This window comes from Orbicella franksi, chromosome 5, assembly GCF_964199315.1.
Source record: "Orbicella franksi chromosome 5, jaOrbFran1.1, whole genome shotgun sequence".
Classification (NCBI taxonomy): domain Eukaryota; kingdom Metazoa; phylum Cnidaria; class Anthozoa; order Scleractinia; family Merulinidae; genus Orbicella; species Orbicella franksi.
Genome location: NC_138149.1, coordinates 500,189 through 514,140, shown reverse-complemented (window position 1 = coordinate 514,140; position 13,952 = coordinate 500,189). Strand labels below are relative to the sequence as shown.

The window sequence follows — 13,952 nt, the reverse complement described above, 5'->3', positions numbered from 1 at the left end:
GTTCCGGGGACTCTAAACTAACTCCTGATTGCCTTGGTTTGCAGTCAAATGGACACAGCAAAACTTTTTGAACGCTCACTTTCGAGCTTGTGGGCCTAAATATAGCCACACTTCACTTTAAGACTGAAACAGTAGCCGAGACCGCATTTCGCGCATCGTGATTTTGATCACTTTTGGCTCGCTTTGCCGGAACTTGCGAAATATTTTCCAGTCCCGGGGACTTTAAACTAACTCGTGCTGGTCTTGGTTTGCAGTGAAACGGAAACAGAAAACGTTTTTGAACGCACACTTTCGAGCTTCTGGACCGAAATAGAACTCCACTTCACTTGAAGACTGAAAGAGTACCCGAGACCGCCTTACGTGCATGGTGATTTTGAGCAACTTCGGCTCGATTTGCCGGAACTAAGGGGATATATTCCAGTTTTGAGGACTCTAAACTAATTCCTGATGTCCTTGGTTTGTAGTAAAATGGACCCAGCAAAACTTTTTGAACGCTCAATTTCGAGCTTCTGGGCCAAAATATAGCCCCCCATTACTTTAACACTGAAAGAGTAGCCGAGACCGCCTTACGTGCATGGTGATTTTGACAAACTTCAGGTTGATTTCCCGGAAATTGGGGGATATTTTCCAGTCCCGGGGACTCTCAACTAACTCCTGCTTGTCTTGGTTTGCAGTGAAATGGACACAGCGAAAGTTTTTGAACGCTCACTCTCGAGCTTCTGGGCCGAAATAGAGCCCCATTTTACTTTAAGTCTGAAAGAGTAGGCGAGACCGTCTTGAGCGAATCGTGATTTTGACCAATTTCGCCTTTATTTCCCGAAACTTGGGGGATATATTCCAGTCAAAGGGACTCTACAGTAACTCCTGATGGCCTTGGTTTTCAGTGAAATGGACAGAGCACAACTTTGGAGCTTCTGGGCAGAAATATAGCCCCACTTTACTTTAAGACTGAAAGAGTAGATGAGACCGCCTAACGCGCATCGTAATTTTGACCAACTTCGAATGGATTTCCCGGAACGTGGGGGATATTTTGCAGTCCCTTGGACGCTAAACTAAGTCCTGATGGCCTTGTTTTGAAGTAAAATGGACACCACAAGACTTTTTGAACGCTCACTTTCTAGCTTGTGGGCCGAAATATAGCCACACTTCACTTTAGGACTGACACAGTAGCCGAGACCACATTACGTGCATCATGAATTTGATCAACTTCGGCTCGATTTCCCGGAACTTGGGGGATATTTTCCAGTCCCGAGGTCTCTTAAGTAAGCCCTGATGGCCTTGGTTTGCATTAAAATGGATACAGGAAAACTGTTTCAACGCTCACTTTGGAGCTTCTGGGCCGAAATATAGCCCCACTTCACTTTAAGACTGAAAGAGTAGCCGAGACCGTCTTACGCGCATCGTGATTTTGACCAACGTCTTCTCGATTTTCCGGAACTTGGGAAATACATTCCACTCCCGGGGATCCTAAACTAACTACTGATAGCCTTGGTTTGCAGTGAAATAGACACAGGAATTTTTTTTTGAGCTTTAAGCTTGTGGGCCGAAATAGAGCCCCACTTCACTTTAAGACTGAAGGAGTAGCCGACACCGCCTTAAGCGCACCGTGATTTTGACCAACTTCGGCTCGATTTGCCGGAACTTGGGGGATATTTTCCAGTCCCGGCGACTCTAAACTAACTCCTGATTGTCTTGGTTTTCAGTGAAATGGACACAGCGAAACCTTTTGAACGCTCACTCTCGAGCTTCTGGACCGAAATATAGCCCCACTTTACTTGAAGACTGAAAGAGTAGCCGAGACCGTCTTGCGCAAATCGTGATTTTGACCAACTTCGGGTCGGTTTCCCGGAACTTTAGGGACATGTTCCATTTCCGCGGGCTCTAAACTAACTCTTGATGGCCTTGGTTTTCAGTGAAATGGACAAAGGAAAGCTTTTTGAACACTCTCTTTGTCGCTTCTTGGCCGAAATAGAATCCCACTTCACTTTAAGACTGAAATAGTAGCCGAGACTGCCTCACGCGCATCGTGAGTTAGACCAAGTTCAGCTCGATTTCACGCAACTTTTGGGATATTTTCCAGTCCGGGGGACTCTAAACTAACTCCGGATGGCCTTGGTTTGCACTGAAATGCGCACAGCAGAAATTTTTGAACACCCAGTTTGGAGCTTCTGGGCCGAAATATAGCCCCACTGCACTTTACGACTGAAAGAGTAGCCGAGATCGCCTTACGCGCATCGTGATTTTGACCATTTTCGGATCGATTTCTCGGAACTTGGGGGATATTTTCCAGTCCCGAGGACTGTAAACTAACTCCTGATCGCCTTGCTTTGCATTGAAATGGACAGAGCAAAACTTTTTGAACGCTTACTTTCGAGCTTCTCGGCCGAAATATAGCCACACTTCACTTTAGGACTGAAAGGGTAGCCGAGACCGCATTTCGCGCATCGTGATTTTGATCAACTTCGGCTCGCTTTCCCGGAACTTGGGGAATATTTTCCAGTCCCGGGGACCCTAAACTAACTTTTGATAGCTTTGGTTTGCAGTGAAATGCACACAGCAAAACTTTTCGAACGCTCATTTTTGAGCTTCTGGACAGAAATATAGCCCCACTTCACTTTAAGACTGAAAGGGTAGCCGAGACCGCTTTGGGAGCATCGTGATTTTGACCAACTTCAGCTCGAGCTACCGGAACTTGTGGAATATTTTCCAGTCCCAGGGACGCTAAACTAACTCGTGATGGCCTTGCTTTTCAGTCAAAGAACACAGCAAAACTTTTTGAAGGCTCACTTTCGGGCTTCTGGGCCGAAATATAGCCCCACTCCACTTTAAGACTGAAACAGTAGCCGAGACCGCATTTCGCGCATCGTGATTTTGATCAACTTCGGCTCGATTCCCCGGAACTTGGGCAATATTTTTCAGTCCCGGGGACTCTAAACTAACCCCTGATGGCCTTGCTGTGCAGTGAAATGGACACAGCAAAACTTTTTGAACGCTCGCTTTCGGGCTTCTGGCCCGAAATATAGCCCCACTTCACCTTAAGACAGAAAGAGTAGCCGAGACCACTTTAGGGGAATCGTGATTTTAACCAATCTCGGCTCAATTTCCCGGACCTTGGGGCATACTTTCTTGTCCCGAGGACGCTGAACTAACTCCTGATGGCCTTGGTTTGCAGTGAAATGAACACAGCAAAACTTTTTGAACGCTCACTTTCGGGCTTCTCGCCCGAAATATAGTCCCACTTCACTCTAAGACTGAAAGAGTAGCCGACACTACCTTACGCAAATCGTGATTTTAACCAACTTCGGCTCGATTTCCCGGAAGTTGGGGGATATTTTCCAGTCCCGGGGACTCTAAACTAGCTCCTGATGGCTTTGGTTTGCAGTCAAATAAACACAGGGAAACTTTTTGAACGCTCACTTTCAAGCTCCTGGGCAGCAATAAAGCCCCACTTCACTTTAAGACTGAAAGAGTAGGCGAGACCGCCTTACGCGCATCGTGATTTTGAGCGATTTCCCCTCGATTTTCTAGAAGTTTGGCGATATTTTCAAGTCCCGGGGACTCTAAACTAACTCCTGATGGCCTTGGTTTGATGTGAAATGCACGCAGGAAAACTTTTTGAACGCTCAGTTTCGAGCTTCTGGGCCGAAATACAACCGTACTTCACTTTAAGACTGAAATAGTAGCCGAGACCTCCTTACGAGCATCGTGATTTTCACCCAGTTCAGCTCGATTTGCCGGAACTTGGGGGATATTTTCCAGTCCGGGGGACTTTAAACTAACTCCTGATGGCCTTGGTTTGCAGTTAAATGCACAAAGCGTAACTTTTTAACGGTTCACTTTCAAGCTTCTGGGCCGAAATATAGCCGCACTTCACTTTAAGACCGAAAGAGTAGCCGAGACCGTGTTACGCGCATCGTAATTTTGACCAACTTCCGTTCGATTTCCCGGAGCTTCGGGAATATGTTCCAGTCTCGGGGACTCTAAACTAACTGCTGATGGCCTTGGTTTGCAGTAAAATTGACACAGCACAACTTTTTGAACGCTCACTTTTGAGCTTCTGCCCGAAGCATAGCCCTACTTTACTTTAAGACTGAAAGACTAGCCGAGACCGCTTTACGCGCATCGTGATTTTGGGCTACTTCGGCTCGATTTCCCGGAACTTGGGAGATAATTCCCAGTCCCGGGCACTCTAAACTCATTCCTGATGGCCTTGGTTTTCAGTGAAATGGACACAGCCAAACTTTTTGAACGTTCACTTTCGAGCTTCTGGGCCGAAATATAGCCCCACTTCACTTTAAGACTGAAAGAGTAGCCGGGACCGCCTTACGCGCATGGTAATTTTGTCGAACTTCGGCTTGATTTCCTGGGACTTGGGGGATATTTTCCAGTCCCGGGGACTCTACCCTAACTCTTGATGGCCTTAGTTTTCAGTAAAATGGTCACAGGTAACCGGAGCGCACGCTCGGTGTCGAGCTTCTAGGCTGAAATGTAGCCCCAGTTCATTTTAGGACTGAAAGAGTAAACGAAACTGCCGTACGCCTATCGTAATTTTAAGAAAGTATGGCTCAATTTGCCGAAACTTGGAGGATAGCTTCCAGTCTCGAGGACACAGCAAAACTTTTTGAACTTTCACTTTCGAGCTTCTGGGCCAAAATATAGCCCGAGTTCACTTTAAGAATGAAAGAATAACCGAGACCGCCTTACGCGCATCGTGATTTTGAGCATCTTTGGCTCGATTTGCCGGAATTCGGGCAATATTTTCCAGTCCCGAGGACTCTATGTTAACTCCTGATGAACTCAGTTTTCAGTGATATGTACAAAGGCAAAAGGAGCGCACGCTCGGTGTTGAGCTTCTTGGCCGAAATATAGCCCCACTTCATTTTAAGACTCAAAGAGTAGCCGAGATTGCCTTACACGCATCGTGATTTTAAGCAACTTTGGCTCGATCTGCCAGAATTTGGGAAATATTTTCCAGTGCCAAGGACTCTAAACTAACTCCTGATGGCCTAAGATGTCAGTGAAATGGACACAGGTAAAATTAGCGCACGCCCGGTCTCGAGCTTGTAGGTCGAAATATAGCCCCCCTTAATTTTAAGACTGAAAGAGTAGCCGTGACCGCCTTACGCGCATCGTGATTTTGGGCCACTTTTGCTCGATTTCCCGCAAGTTGGCGAATAATTTAAAGTCCCGGGGACGCTAAACTAACTCCCGATGACCTTGCTTTGCAGTTTAATGAACACAGCAAACTATTCTGAACGCTCACCTTCGAGCTTCAGTGCCGCAATATAGCCCTACTTCAATTTAAGACTGAAAGAATAATCGAGAGCCCGTTACGCGCATCGTAATTTTTATCAACTTCGGCGCCATTTCCTGGAACTTGGAGAATATTTTCCAGTTCCGGGGACTCTAAACTAACTCCTGATTGCCTTGGTTTGCAGTCAAATGGATACAGCAAAACTTTTTGAACGCTCACTTTCGAGCTTGTGGGCCTAAATATAGCCACACTTCACTTTAAGACTGAAACAGTAGCCGAGACCGCGTTACGCGCATCGTGATTTTGCGCAACTTCTGCTCGCTTTCCTGGAACTTGGGGAATATTTTCCAGTCCCGGGGACTCTAAACTAACTCCTGATGGCCATGGTTTGCAGTCAAATTCACACAGCACAAGTTTTTGAACGAACACTTTCGAGCTTTTAGGCCGAAATATAGTCCCACATCACTTACGACTTAAAGAGTAGCCGAGACCGGCGTGCGGACATCGTGATTTTGACCAACTTCGGGTCGATATTCCGGAACTTAGGGGATATTTTCCAGTCCCAGGGACTCTAAACTAACTCTTGACGGCCTTGGTTTGCAGTGAAATGGAGACAGCAAAACTTTTTGAACGCTCACCTTCAAGCTTCTGGGCTGAAATATAGCCCACTTTACTTTAATACTGAAAAAGTAGCCGAGACCGCCTTACGCGCATCGTGATTTTGACAAACTTCGGGTGGATTTCCCGGAGCTTGGGGGATATTTTCCAGTCCATTGGACGCTAAACTAGGTGCCGATGGCCTTGTTTTGCAGTGAAAGGGACACATCAAAGCTTTTTGAAGGCTCACTTTCGAGGTTGTGGGCCGAAATATCACTGGAAAAGTTGAAAATTTACATGGACATGTCAATTTTAATTTACAGTATGTAAATCTTGATTTACATTCTTTGTAAATTACAATTTACATGTTAGGGTTTTGTAAAATAAAATTACAGGAAATTTACAGCTTTTAGTACAGCATGTAAATGTTCTGTAAATAGTGATTTACATTGTCTTTGTCGACAATGATCATTTGAAGAACATGTAAAAACCCGTAAAATATTTTACGCACTTTTACAGCATCTGCCTTTGTAAAAAACATGTAAATTGCTTTGCTAAACCATGTGAGGAACGTGTAAATAATTCAAGCGAATGCTGTAAAAAGTCTTGAAATGTTATGTTTGTAACCCTGTAAAAACCATGTAAATGAAAAAAGGAGGCCTGTAAGAAACATGTAAAAACCATGTAAATGAAAAAAGGGGGGCTGTAAGAAACATGTAAAAACCATGTAAATGAAAAAAGGGGGGCTGTAAGAAACATGTAAAAACCATGTAAATGAAAAAAGGGGGCCTGTAAGAAACATGTAAAAACCATGTAAATGAAAAAAGGGGGGCTGTAAGAAACATGTAAAAACCATGTAAATGAAAAAGGGGGCCTGTAAGAAACATGTAAAAAGCATGTAAATGAAAAAAGGGGGCCTGTAAGAAACATGTAAAAACCATGTAAATGGAAAATCTAGAAGTTGCACGGGTGCGACACCCCACTAATTAAGCTGTCTTCTTGTGAACTTTCCGCGCATCCACAACGACAAAATAAAACTAGAATTGTTACTGCACATGCAGGCGTCCCAAGCTTACGTCTCTAGAAAAGGGAAAAATTAATTCTCGGACGTACGTATTTATTCATGAAGGACCATGAAAGCGTCACGTGTTGTGTGAGTTCAAGACGGAAAGAGCCCTGGTGACCGAATTTGAACTGACGCGGAGTTAGGTTAGGCAGGGAACCATAAGGGACACCCAACGACCGCTCCCTCTCGAATGCTTTTCAACGCTGTTTTAGGTTATCTGGTGTACTTTCAAAACTCTGTAGGTTAATTTTAGGTTGCGCAAAAAAAAATTTATCTGTTCGGTTATTCTAGAGGAGCTTGAGTATTCTCGAACTTATTAGGGCTTTTTTGTCCATTTCCCGAAAACGTTAGGTCTTATCGCCTTTCCGAAAATGATAGCTGACTTTTTTTCGGTACCCAAAATGACATTTTTAACAATCCGAAAACAACAAACATTAAACTTTTCATATCGCGAAAGTTCGAGGTCACAGTTGTGCCCCTGAACCGCTGAGAATGAACGAAATATCATCGATTTAGAGCGTTAAATATTCCGAAACATGAACATTCTACAAGTAAGATTAATACAACTAAGTCTGCCCTTGCATGTTCACTGTTTCTTTTTTTTTTTTGTTTTTTTGTTTTTTTGTTTTGGTGATTTCTACCGTTTTGTGCTTTCATTGCCATCACTGTTATCCCAGTCCCTTTATAAGAGCATACCAGCCTTGTGAGTGCCCGATCTCCAACAAGCGGGAATCAGCGGTCTTCATGTTAGGTACCAGGTTCTCTCGGTACTCCCGCCATGTTTGGCAGTTCGTTGGAACTTACATCGAACTCGAGCTCTCTTTTAGCGGGCCAAAATCCACTCTACCTTCGCTTCGTCACCGTGCACGGTTTCAAGGCAAAGTTTACCGTTACCCAGAAGTTGAAGATAGCGATTACAGGCAACAAAAACGACAGGTAAGCAAGTTTTGCATAAATTGAACGAGCAGAGTAAAGTAACGTCAAGATACGTATACATTTCGTTTTGCCTTTGGTTGTGAATGTGTCATTATCAAGGAGAAGTTACATTGCTTGTGGAATCGACTTTGTTGATGTTTACCTGCCGTGCATAAAGAGCTTTATTATCTGTTATTATCTGTTCTCGATAACTGAGCATGAGCATGCGACATTTGTTATTGGCTTATACATGTATGCACCTCATGATTCTTTCTGATGCATGCTCTTGTAAGGTTATGTTGCCCTCTGATGTGAATGCTAGTAAGCTAAAATGTAATGTGCCATCTTCAGCAGAGAAATTTCTCTTATGCTAGAGTAAGTATTCTGAAGTTACTCAAGTGTCTACAGTTGTACCTACATGCAAGTTACAATATGCTGTTATACACAACTGTACATGGACATTGCACCCACTGGTGCTGATACTGTAGTAAGTTAAATGTTGTGGTATTTTCTTTCACAAAAAAAAAAACACTATGATACTTTATAAAGAGGTATACATGTACCTCAAACTGTTGTGAAAACTACACAGGACTTGAAAAAAAGGAAGAGTAACTTGCCTAGGCAGGAATATCTACTTGTCTTGGACGACACAGTATAGTCAATCGATTATTTCATAACAATGAATAGAAATTAGTCAATGATATCAGAAATCAATAAAAGGATTCGTCATGAGTCATCGATTGTGATCAAATTTTCAATAACCATTATCAATTTTGCTGATACTAGCTTATCTTTTAAGCAACATTTAATAAGAAAGAAATGAACAAAAGATTTAAAGTGAAATATGAAATCATGAATACAATTGCATAAAAACATAACATTGTATCTCGTAAACAGAATATTTTGCTGGCATACATGTATCAGGGACTATGTTTTGGGGGTTTTTGGTAGTGCCTTTGAAATCTACATAAAAAAGTTACAATCAAACATTGTGTTGAGGGACACAATTTTTCTACAGTTTAGGTGAACTACCAAAGAGAGACCAACTTTCAATTGATTCTCTAATGACTGATAGATTTGGTAAAGTCAAACTGATAACTTAAAACTTTTCTAGCATGTGAGTATAAATTTCATTTCATTGATCAATAGCACTGATAACACTTACATTAATTTCAATTTATTGATTTATATCAATTTATGGATCTATTTCAATCGATTGCCTTACCCTGGGATGACCAGACAGCACTTTAGAGCCCTGTCACAGCTGTACATTTTACTTGTATGAAATTGGGCTCTTACCAAATACATGTAGGTTTCATGTGTCATGCATCTGTTCATGCATCTGTAGCAGGGCAGGAAAAAAATTGTAAGTCACTTGCCCAGTGGGCCAGTCAATTTCAGTTTTCACTTGCCCCACTTAAATATTAGCTGCCAGTGTGGTGGCCAGTAAGGAAATCAGAGGACAAATGCGAATGAAGTACACTCGGATTCCAAACTATTTCTTGCTTTCAACCTAATAATTAACATATTTTTAGGTCTTAAGTTTTGAAATGGAATGACTGGAAATTATCATTTATCAAGCTGGCATTTTTAGTCAGACTCACAAGACTACTGATGCTACATTGTAATTTCACTTGCCCACTGGGCCACTGAACTTCTATTTTCGCTTGCCCAAGAGCAAAATTTACTTGGCTGAGGAAATCAGACCTGGGTTTTTTCTTGCCTTGAGTAGATCACAGATAACATCAAAATGTGGTAAAAACAAAAAATAGTCACATAAGCCATTACCAGAGTGTGTCACAGAATTTGTGAATTTTTCAGGCGTGTGTCACTGATGTTTTTACCACATTTTGATGTCTTCTGTGATCTATTACTGAACAGATGCACAACAACATAGAATCTGTCTGCTTTGTAATACATAACAAAGAAACAAAAACAAACTTTTATGACATCATCTGTACCTTTGTCCACCAATAGAGCATAAGTGTACGTAAGAAACAATCAAATTGTGCCTGCAAATAACTCGACTTATTATTTAAACATTGTTTGATAGGAGTTTGATTTATTGTGCATGAATATTACAATGTAGGAGATAGTGAACATTGAATAGTTACTGCCACAGATTTTGAGTTTAGTTCTTCTACATCCTCTGACATTCAGTGCCTTCCAATCAGAGATGCAAATTTTTTGTCACACAGTAGCTACAGATGTAGATGTAAGATCTGTTTGATTGATGAATATTCAGGGCTCAAAACGATGGCCGGTCAACGGGCAATGTCTGGCCAGTATGGTGACTTGACCGGCCAAAAACTTCACTCGCCGGTCATGTTGACCAGTCATGTCATGTTGAGACGGTCACGTTGTTCATTCTTGAATAAACAATCAAATCCCCAACTGTAAATCTGAGAGTTTTTATCTCTTTTTTATTATGACCTCTAACGAAAACACACACCAATGCATACATGTATCTGTTCGAACAGCTAAAGACCATTCACTTGCTGTTTGTCATGCATTCAAGATCGATAGGAATGCCATTCGAGTGACTGGGGTTAAATCTGTTCAGAAAAATATTAAGCCAATCTTTAAACGGTCTAGCAGTGAGTGGAACAAACAAACTATATTTGTGGGTTTAATTTGGCTCACATTATGTGTACTTGATTTTTTCGTAAATATCTTGACCAGTCAGAAATGAGACATGACTGAGCTAAAATTACTTTGGCCGGTCAACATGACCGGCTACAGTCTGATTTCAAATGTCACAGTATAAATTGGAATGATAAGAAACAAAATAATAACTCCAGTGTAAAATTCGCTGATTGATATCATACATAGAATTTGCTGATTCATACTCAGCCATAACTTATCTTATTTAACGAAATGTTTTATGTTACTTGTAGGATGAAGTAAAATTGAGAGTGGTCAATACATGCATATTCCTTGGCATTGATGCTTGATCAGGAAAAAATCAGCCACTGAGAAGTCTACAGTACCTATGACTCTATAAGGGGTCCAAGGTCCATTTCTTGAAGGCCCTGGAAACTTTTCGGGCCCACAAAGCCATCTTTAATTGAGCTGTGTCTAAAAACTAAGAGCTGTGTATGCCTGAAACTTCTTGTGTGAAGGAAACCTCTGTTCATATTGAGAATAAGCGAATAAAACAGCTCTGTAAGCATAAGATTTCAGATTTGGTATGGCTTTCTGGGTGCGAAAACTTTTTGGGACCTTCGAGAAATGGGCCCTTGGTGCATTACAGTCTAACATGGTGATCTTCAACACTTTCTGGCATAAATTCAACCACTTTAAACATTATTTTTAATGCTTTGAAGTATCACCTACACTGTACCTGTGTTAGTGAATTAGCATTAAATTTGAATATCTTAGATTGCTAGGTTGATACTTATTGTTCAATACAGCAGCTATAAGATTTCATCATAAAAAGCAAAGGCTATGTTTACATACATGTAGTACCAGAACAATAATTTATTAACTTATGATGTGTTATGGGAACTATGGTACTAGGTAGGCCTTTCAATTTCAACAGGTCCCTATGAATTTTTTTTTTACAGTACAGTTTTTTTTATCACAAAAAGAAAAAGTAAAATTTTGAATATTGTTTACAGTGAATGTTTTGTCAGGGGTCCAAAATGTTTGTCCTGTTTGGATTCCGTACAGTTTTGGAAAAAGAAGGAAACTGTGACTTTGTAAACATAGCCTAAAAGATGTCAGAAGCCTTGTTTTATGTTATGCAATGTAGTATTCCTTTGGCATGAATGTTTTTATGATGAATTTAAAATGTCAATCTCTATCTTGTGGTAAATGTTTTTTCTCCCTATTTTCTGTTATTTCAAAAGAACAATTCACTCTATGAAAAAAGTTGATCAATATTTCACACTTACATTGCAGTAATTTTCATAATAAGGTAAAGGTAAAGACTGCATATGAGTCACGTGGCCCAAAAGACTGGAGCTTTTCCCACTTTCTGTAGCAGGAAGCGACTAGGACTATTTCTACTCCCCCTGGATGAGATGCCAGTCCATTGCAGGGTTACCCCACCGTTAAACTCGCTGGTACCCACTTATTCACCTGGGTGGAGAGGCACTGAGAGTAAAGTGTGTTGCCCAACAACACAACAGAATGTACCTGCCTAGGGTTTGAACCCGGACCGCTCGATCAGGAGTTGAGCGCACTACATGTAACTACGAGGCCATCGTGCCTCCCACATTTTTCATAATAATTATTAAGGCTAATTTAATCCTGCATTAATTACTTAGTAAGAAAAAAAAACAGTTTATTCATTCATTTTATGACAAAATTATTATCATTATGTTACATTTGACTTTGTGAATTTAGTATATATTTAAGACAGGTATCCATTTGCAAACAATTTTAATTGAGTAATACGCCTAAATTGCAAAATTTTCACTAGTTGTAGCTGACAACAGTATAGTTCTTAATCATTTTATTATTTATGAATTAAATAGAGTTGAATATGACATGGTTTTGCACAATCTTGAAATGGTCTTGAATTTTAGTAGTCTTCTTGAAAAGTGCTTGAATTCGGTTAAAGGAGCTCAGTCATGGTATTTTAAAATATTTTGGCCATGCACAAAATTACATTTAAGTCGTCTTGTTATAGATAGAAAGAAAAGAAAACATGTTTTATTTGTTGCAATGTGTACATTGTAAACCTTATTCATGGCATATAAAAACCATTTGAATTTTACTGAGTTTGTTCTGATTGCAATAAATTTCTGATTCTGTATAAATTTGCATGTTTTCTACTATTATAATTAAGGTCCACAGATTTGATTACAATAAAACAGTACATTCCATGCATTTTTTTTCAAGTTATTATTTACAAGTTATTAATCGTACAGGGTTTCTCCCTCCCTTTTTCGATTTACATGTTATTTACAGGCTCCCCTTTTACATTTCCAGGTTATTTCCAGGCTCCCTTTTTTGATTTACATGTTATTTACAGGCTCACTTTTTCAATTTACAGGTTATTTGCAGGCTCCCTTTTTCAATTTACAGGTTATTTACAGGCTCCCTTTTTCGATATCCATGTTCTTTGCAGGCTCTCTTTCAATTTACAGGTTATTTACAGGCTCCCCTTTTCAATTTCCATGTTATTTGCAGGTTCCCTTTTTCGATTTCCATGTTATTTACAGGCTCTCTTTTTCCGTTTACATGCTTTTTCGATTTCGTTTCGTTTCGTTTGCAGGTTCCCTTTTTCGATTTCCATGTTATTTACAGGCTCTCTTTTTCCGTTTACATGCTATTTACAGGCTCCCTTTTTCGATTTGCAAGTTATTTACAGGCTCCCTTTTTCGATTTACAGGTTATTTACAGGCTCCCTTTTTCGATATCCATGTTCTTTGCAGGCTCTCTTTTTCAATTTACAGGTTATTTACAGGCTCCCCTTTTCAATTTCCATGTTATTTGCAGGTTCCCTTTTTCGATTTCCATGTTATTTACAGGCTCTCTTTTTCCGTTTACATGCTATTTACAGGCTCCCTTTTTCGATTTGCAAGTTATTTACAGGCTCCCTTTTTCGATTTACACGTTATTTACAGGCTCACGTTTTCAATTTCCATGTTATTTACAGGCTCTCTTTTTCCATTTACATGTTATTTACAGGCTCCCTTTTTCGATTTACATGTTATTTACAGGCTCCCTTTTTCGATTTACAGGTTATTTACAGGCTCCCTTTTTCGATATCCATGTTCTTTGCAGGCTCTCTTTTTCAATTTACAGGTTATTTACAGGCTCCCCTTTTCAATTTCCATGTTATTTGCAGGTTCCCTTTTTCGATTTACATGTTATTTTACAGGCTCCTTTTTTCCATTTACATCTTATTTACAGGTTCCCTTTTACGAGTTACATGTTATTTACAGGTTCCCTTTTTCGATTTACATGTTTTTTATGGGCTCCTTTTTTGATTTCCATGTTATTTACAGACTCCCTTTTTCGATTTACACGTTATTTACAGGCTCCCTTTTTTGATTTACACATTATTTACAGGCTCCTGTTTTCATTTTCCATGTTATTTACAGCCTCCATTTTTTTTATTTACATGTTTACAGCCTCCCCTTTTCATTTACATGTTATTTACAGTAT

The 13,952-nt window shown here is 40.4% G+C and overlaps 1 long non-coding RNA gene across 1 annotated transcript; it reads left to right on the top strand.

The window, feature by feature from the left end:
- The first annotated feature begins 6,963 nt into the window (after positions 1-6,963).
- LOC145487593 (uncharacterized) lies at positions 6,964-13,133 on the top strand. Its single transcript, XR_014049424.1, has 2 exons — positions 6,964-7,853; positions 10,730-13,133. It is a non-coding gene; the product is annotated as an uncharacterized LOC145487593 (long non-coding RNA).
- The last annotated feature ends 819 nt before the right edge of the window (positions 13,134-13,952 follow it).